Below are 7,817 nucleotides of genomic sequence, written 5' to 3'. Positions count from 1 at the left end.
AGAAACTATATTGGCAAATGGCAGATCACGAAGATATAGGGGCCGCACTTCACACTACAATATCTTGTGATTTTGTTAACCTAAAAGAGACATGCAAGTATGAGGCTTTTTGGGACATAATCACGGTCCCAATGGAAAGGAAACTGTACTTTCAGCTCCGCATTGGAACGCTACCATTAAGACTTTTCACCAGCCGCTGGTCACACAAAGAATCAACTGCCTGTCCAGCCTTCAAAGCCCCCGTCGAGGATCTCCCTCACGTCCTTTTTGTCTGCCCCGCATACACCGCCTCACGTAGGAAATGGCTGGCCCCGGCATGCAGACTGCTGGGCGTCCGCAGCTCTGAAATAGCCCTGCGAATCCTCAGATCAGACACTAGGCCAACGCTAGTGATCACCATTGCCAAGTTCCTCTGAGCTAGCTGGATTGTCAGAGGGAAATTCTTATCTGTCTAATTATTCCAACAAGACTGTCCCATCACACTGTGTGAGTGTATTTTATCTTTATTCCATTTTTTTATCATTATATGTATCGTTATATTTATTACCCTGTGTATTTATTTGTATTTATTGCTGCTATGCGCTTTTATCGCTCTTGTAGCCGAAATAAAGTTTCTTTGACTTCTGACTTCTAAATTAGAAGAAAAGGATAAAAAAAAAAAATCAATAGATTGCAATTGCTGATGTTCTAGGGGAAGGGGACTTGCATGAAAAACCACAGGGGTTTGGGAGGCAAGGAGTGGTGGAGGTAAAAAAATGCAAAAAAAGTACATAATAAAATTTAAAAAACTGCTCATACAGTACATGTAGTAATAAGCATTGACCTACTAGGCCTGAATAAACACACAAAATAGTCCCCAGCCACATGGTCAAACAACAACCAGCCAGGAGGCATGGCCACCACAATAAAGAAGAACATATGCAGGCCTAAAGTACACTGGCTGCCTACACAAAATGGCCACCAACCACATGGTCAAACAACAACCAGCAAGAAGGCATGGCCACCACAACAAAGAAGAACACATGCAGGCCTAAAGCACACTGGCTGCCTACACAAAATGGCCACCAACCACATGGTCAAACAACAACCAGCAAGGAGGCATGGCCACCACAAGAAAGAAGAACACATGAGGATTACTGGCTGGCTAAAAAAAATGGCCACCAACCACATCAAACAACAAGCAGGATTACAGTAATAGAAAACAGAAAACACATATAGATGTAGGACAATAATTTGACTATACAAAAAGGGCCCCTGGTCACATGGCATGGGTAACAAAGACCAATGGTAGCCTATGGCCAACACTCTCACTCACTGGCTAGACAAAGAAGGCATTGGGACAGAATAAAAATAGCATTAAGTCAGTATTAGTAATTCCAAAAACTAAAACTAAAATTAAAGGAACTACATTTTTTTACAACAACAACATACATCATACAAAGGCATCAGGTACTATAACCCCACTAAACACTGTTTGCAGAAACAAATGTGAAATACTGCCAAACAACATTTAGCTATCTTTAATCCAATGCCATCCATGGTGTTTCAGTTCCACAGACACCACAAACAGTTGTTTTTCATCATGCACCCGTGACTAGTACTGGGCCTACAGCTGGAAGACCTATTCCATTAGCAGGCTAGGCCCCCTAACATTAACATTCAATTTAATGAATACTGCAAATTTACAAAACAAAATAAGGAGAAAATGTGCTGAAATGTTGAAAAAGTTTCCTTTGTAGAAAAAAAATTACAAGTAAAAATATTACTAGGCCTCAAATGCAGGCCGCACACCAAAATACATTTAAAAAAATTGAATAAAAGTACAGATAAATCTTGGGGCATCCCCCTATAAAAAAAAACAAGCTGTACAACACCCTTATGCACGTGTTTTTAAACTTACTTGTGATAACTCAAATACAAAAGTCCTTAAATCTAATGATATATCTAGGAGACACGAAAAGTGATCCTTCCAGCTCGACATCCAAGTGAAAAGTGACCAGGAGATGGACAAAGCAGTGGAAGGAGCCTGCTAAACGGGAACAGGAAGATGGAGTATCTGGGGCACTTCCTGTTATTGGGAAAGAAAGTACTCCTCGCACAACAATATCGAAGCGAACGATCAATTAGAAAAGATTTTTCATTCGAAGTTTTAGATTTTAGCTGCTTTAACTTCACCAGGTTGCAGCAACAGTCAATCGCGTTTACTTGTGCTTGTCTACGTCAAAAACAAATGTGCCTGGATTCGCTGGTGTGGTGCTAACTTTCGTGAGTGGCTAAAAATCCCATTCATGATCACGAGAGAAAGGAAGTCTTTGTCTCACACATCGCACGTGCAAAATGCCAGAAAGCACGCGCAAACGGGTTAAAAATATAAAATAACTCTGCTAATTTGCAGAGTGCGGAGTCTATCGGTAACTCTGTATTCTCCCCGGAACGTGGAGTTGACGAATTCTGCAAAATTCTGCCAGTGGAACAGAATTTTTTCGGCCAGACCAACTAAAAACAAATATAGTGTGCAAAACAACTTACAGTGCATAGTGGACTGCTCAGAAATCCTGTCACATGGACAACAAGGTAAGGACAGGAACCATGAACCCAGAAATGGAAAACTACCCAGAAAGTGAATTGTGTTGGTTCTAAGCCGTGTTAACTAGAACCTTTGTTCTAACCCTTTTGTGCTCCACGCCAATGGCCATAGAAATTGGTACGTAATATTGTACTGAGGACATATCAGCCATTTTTGTCATTCTCAATCTATCGAGATGGGGCAAGAACAATTCCTTAACATGGCACTTAATATTCGGACTGATATTCTTGGGAATTTCAAAAAGATGATTCAAGCTTTTGTCCTGCAGTACACATTTCACATAGGAAATCCATGGAATAGCCAAATGTTTACTTTAAGACAGTCCTCTAAATGTTCACTGATAAAATTCAGTTCTGGAGAGGAACGAATCTTCACCCATAGCACAATGAGTGCTAAGCCTACACAATCCTCCAGGAACCCCAGTCCCACTTTGCAATGAGAAATAAAACTCAAATAGGATCTGGGGAGCCCTAACATTCTACTCAAAAACATATTTTCTATTACTTGGAGTGAATTGGGTGACATATACTCCCATACCCATGTACCATATATGCCAGCCAAAAGGCATTTGCTTTTATAGAGCTGAACCATTTCTTTTGGAGGTTTGTGGCCTAACTTTTTTGAAAACCCAAACAGTTTTTCACACCCTGCTTTTATTATTTGTGACTGCTGAGAAAGTAATCATCATCAAATAAAATTCCTAAATAACTAAAGTTCTTGATTTTTTATGGCTATGTCCTCCGGAAACTCTTTTATGGACCAGGTGTTTTTTGGGCCACAGGGTGAAATGTAAGATTTATCATTATTAATGTTCATATTTAGTCCATGCACAAAACAAGAAAACCCATCTAAAGCACCTGCAGGCCATTAGCTGTGCGGGCTAAAAGGACTGCATAATCTGCATAAACAAGGACTGAAATTGGTCGTGAGACAAATTTAGGGACATCCCAAGAGCACATGCTTAACAAAGAGTGCAATGCATTAATATAAAAAAAGAAATAAAAAACAGAGCCAAAATACATCCCTGTCTCATCCCAAGAGTGACTAGGATAGGAGACGTCAAATCACCCAGTTGGGAATATTGTACTATTATGTAATTATCTTTACGTAGGCTTTTCAGAGTAGCCAAGAGAGGGGGATCAATACCTGCCAAGGTCATAATGTCCCAAAGTTTTTTCCTGTCAACTAGAGCAAAAGCACAGGAGAGGTCCATGAAAGCCACATGAATGGCATCTCCCCTAGCTTTCACACATTTCCCTAGGATAAGGGAAAGGTTTAGGACTTGTTCAGTTGTTCCACTACCTGGGCGAAACCCATATTGCACATCTGTAAAAAAATAAATTACCTTCCTCCCAAGTTTCCAATTTGCCACAAATAACCCTGGCAAAGATCTTCATACAGGAACCAAGCAAGACAATAGGGCCATAATTAGAGGGGATATTTTTATCTCCTTTCTTATAACTCGAAGCTATAACTGAAAGCTTCCATGACTCTAAAGTCCCCCCAGTTATCAAAGACCTAAATACATTAGTCAGCAATGGGGACAACAAACCAAGATTTTGTTTAAAGAATTCACATGGGACCCTATCAAGTCCTGGTGCCTTTCCTGTCGCGGAACATTGAATGGCCACTCGTATTTCCCCCAATATCAATCACTTTAGGGGTGCCTGTTGAACCTGATGTCCCATCTTTAAGCCATGATGGATTTTTTTGCAATATGAAGCCAGGACCACAAAAGTACGTGTTCCGGGTATACTTGCCCCCAAAAAACACCAGTGGCAAAGCTATCAAGGTCTTACTTTGCCCTTGGTCATGCATGGTGGCGCAAGGGAAACATAATACCTAAGTTAGATTATCACTGCTTGGTAAATCTGGAGTAACTCAAGGCAGCACCAGTGGCAAAACAATACTTGAAGGGACCCCCCTGCAAAATATATGGAAGGGGGGCCCTCTCCGGCCCACCACCTACCACTTTTGCTAAGGGAACCTCCTTGAGCTCGGGGGCTTATGTTACTCCACTGGGCAGCACAACTCGCTGACTTGCATTATTCTGCTCTGAGAAGGTCTTCAATAGTAAAGGGTGGATGGTGTCAATATGCTGCGCCTTCCCGGGGGAGGTGCACCAAGGAGAAATATATTTATTTCTCCTCTTTAATTCCTTTTTCTACGTGTACTACACTCTGCATCACTCTTAGAAAGAGTAAAACAAGCATCAGAGGATTGTTTTTGTGCAGGAAGGTGTCCTGCAGTAGGTAGAGAGGTGCTGAGTCTAGAACACAGCAGGAGGTAGAGCATTCACCAGGATCAGACTTTGTAGTTGATGCAGATGCACTCATGCTACAAACACAGCCGGCAGTTGGCGGAGATCTGATATGTAGAGGGAGCTAATGCATTTTAGTGTCCACGTACATATTTTAATGGTTAGTTATTGATGCCTTTTAAATGTTTAGTGCTCTGATGGCCATTTATTTGCAGCCAAATACAATCTAAGCAAGTGATTCAGTCCATATATGTATAGATTTGTAGCAGAGATTGTGACCCTTGATAAAAAATGTCCTCAAGGTCAGAACACTCAACCTTTGAGAAAGTGTACCTCTGCTACTTCAGGAAACATACATCAGCTAAGAATAAAGACAAAGACATAGCTTATTCACAGATAGTCCTAGCATGGTCAAACGTCACCACCAATGAAAGGTCACACAGCAGTGAACACACAGTCAAGCTGTAGACACAGGAGTGAACAGAGCCAGCCAAGCTGCACCGCCCAGATCCTAAGCTAATGTTGCTTTGAGCACAAGCGATCATCGACAGTCTCCCCTCCTCAGATAACCAGATGTTGAAGTCCAGAAGTCCCTGCCCAGCCTACAGGCTGAGCTATACCCCTTACAGGGTAGGACTCTGCAGCATCACCGTGGGGTAGGGGTGGGCTAGGAGGTGTGATTCTGGTTCAGGGGGCTCAGTAGGGTGAAAACACCCTTCAGCAGGAAGATTTCTGAAGGTTAGTATGTTAATTCCATTCTATTGTTGGACATTTGAGTGACCATGCTGTTTAAAACTCACCTAACTACTGATAAAGAATTTTTCGTGTTTTCCGGTGAAACAAATAATGTTTGCCTAGAGTCCTGAATTTTAAAAATGATTTCACTGCTCTTTACAAAACTGTATTTTCCTGTAGTTATCCAAACTAGGCCCAAACTAGGTCTAACTCAATGGTGAATGCAATATGACTACATGCTGTGTTTTCATATCTCCTCTCATCACACATACCAAAATGTGCACCAAAGAAATGCTCTGAGCTGACATGCTGTTTCCAAATATTCCTGAGGAAGCTTTCCTACCAAATTGAACTGTTCATGGCCTTTCCCGCCTGTTCCCCGTAGGTCTGTTCATTCATTTTTTGCAGTTTTATATAGCGCAAACTCGACCTGAAGATACTGGAGCTCTTTATATGAGCATTAGTTACATTACACAAGGACAAATTCATTTTTGGTGAGCACGGGGAGCTCAAGGGCCTGTTGTAGATTTCAGTGGATGGGTTACTCCATCACAATGGTGACGGATAGCCCGCTCACCGAAATGGAAATCTCATTGGATACAATGGAATGGTGGATGGGCTGTTCATCACCGTCGTGAGGAGTAACCCATCTACTGAGTTCTAAATCAGGCCCTGAGTGATTTGCCCAGAATCACAGTTGAGCCAACGCCAAAACTCTCAGCTCCAAAGTCGGCAGCTCTGTTACGTCACATCCTCTTTATTGAGACTGCCATTGTTTTGTGTATAACTAGATTTGTACTGTTGCATCCAATGACATTAGATCATGAGGAGTCTAATTAATATTAATACATTGAAATGTTGGGAGCTCCACTGAAGAAAAGGAGCTCAACTGTAGAAGCCCAGAGCTCCAAAATTCCACAACAGATGTGAACAAAGGCCTCATGGAGCCCGAGGGGACTTCAATCCCCTCGAGCTCTGTGAGGCCTTTGTTTTATTTATTAGAACATTCTTCCCTCTAGTGGCAGAATGTTCTAATAGCCAGATAGCCCTTCCTAGCTGGGCTATACCAGTCTTCTGGCCTTTAAGGCTGGAGCGGACCTTTAATTGCCGGTATAGCCAGCTCTGGTGGGCTATAGGGCTATATTCTTTTAGGGGATGGCTCTGGGATGGTGTTGTGTACTGTTGCATTTAATTCTGTATTATGGTTGGTTCACTCTTGGTAAGTTTAGTTCATTTTATGAAGGCTGTGGGGGTCATTATGACCCCGGCGGTCGGCGATAATGTGGCAGTAGTACCGCCAACAGGCTGGTGGTACTTCCTGCCACATTATTACATTGGCGGGTTGGCTGAAGCCAACCCACCAATATACCACTTCGACCGCCATGGCGGTAACAGCCGCCGGGCTGGAGCTATCAATCTCCAGCCCAGCGGCAGACATTGTGCCGCCTGCAGGATTATAACCCCGTCTACCGCCATGGTTTTTGTAGCATTCGTAACGCCACAAAAACTATGGTGGTAGGCCCTATCAGTGACAGGTAATTCCTTCTCTGTCACTGATAGGTGCCCCCCAGCTCCCTACCTTTCCAATGACCCCCCACCCCCATACAGCCACGTCACCCCCTTTCACACACACACACAGACACACACTCATTCACACATACATAGACACATGTATACATCCAATCACACACACATCCACACACACTTCATCACATACACGCAGACCCGCATCACAATTACAATACATACACGCACTCAGACTTCCTTACATTCACGCACGCAGTCAACATACAACACACATCCGCAGTCACACACGCACATACATGCACACACCTCCACACACATACACAACAACCCCCTCCCTCCTCCCCGGGGCTAACCTGGATCCAGGGGTTCCGCCGGCAGGAGACGGGACGGGGTGCTGCTACCACCGGCAGCACCCGCCAGCAGAACACCGCCAGGCTGTATTATTTCTCATAATACGACTGACGGCGGTCCACTGACGTGGCGCTGCTGGTGATAGCAGCGCCACCTTACCTCCATCTGCCAGTATGACCGCAGCCGGATTTCCGCCCTTCTTGTGGCAGAAATCCGGCTGTGGTTATATTATGGCGGACGGCTGGTAGCTGCGGCGATAGTCTTTTGGTGGCTGTCGCCGTGGAGGTAGGCGGTTTTTACTGCCGATGTTATAATGAGGGCCTATGTGATTTTTGGTGTGTTCTTGAATGCAGCACA

This window comes from Pleurodeles waltl, chromosome 11, assembly GCF_031143425.1.
Source record: "Pleurodeles waltl isolate 20211129_DDA chromosome 11, aPleWal1.hap1.20221129, whole genome shotgun sequence".
Lineage (NCBI taxonomy): Eukaryota > Metazoa > Chordata > Amphibia > Caudata > Salamandridae > Pleurodeles > Pleurodeles waltl.
Note: the sequence above shows the minus strand (reverse complement) of the source record.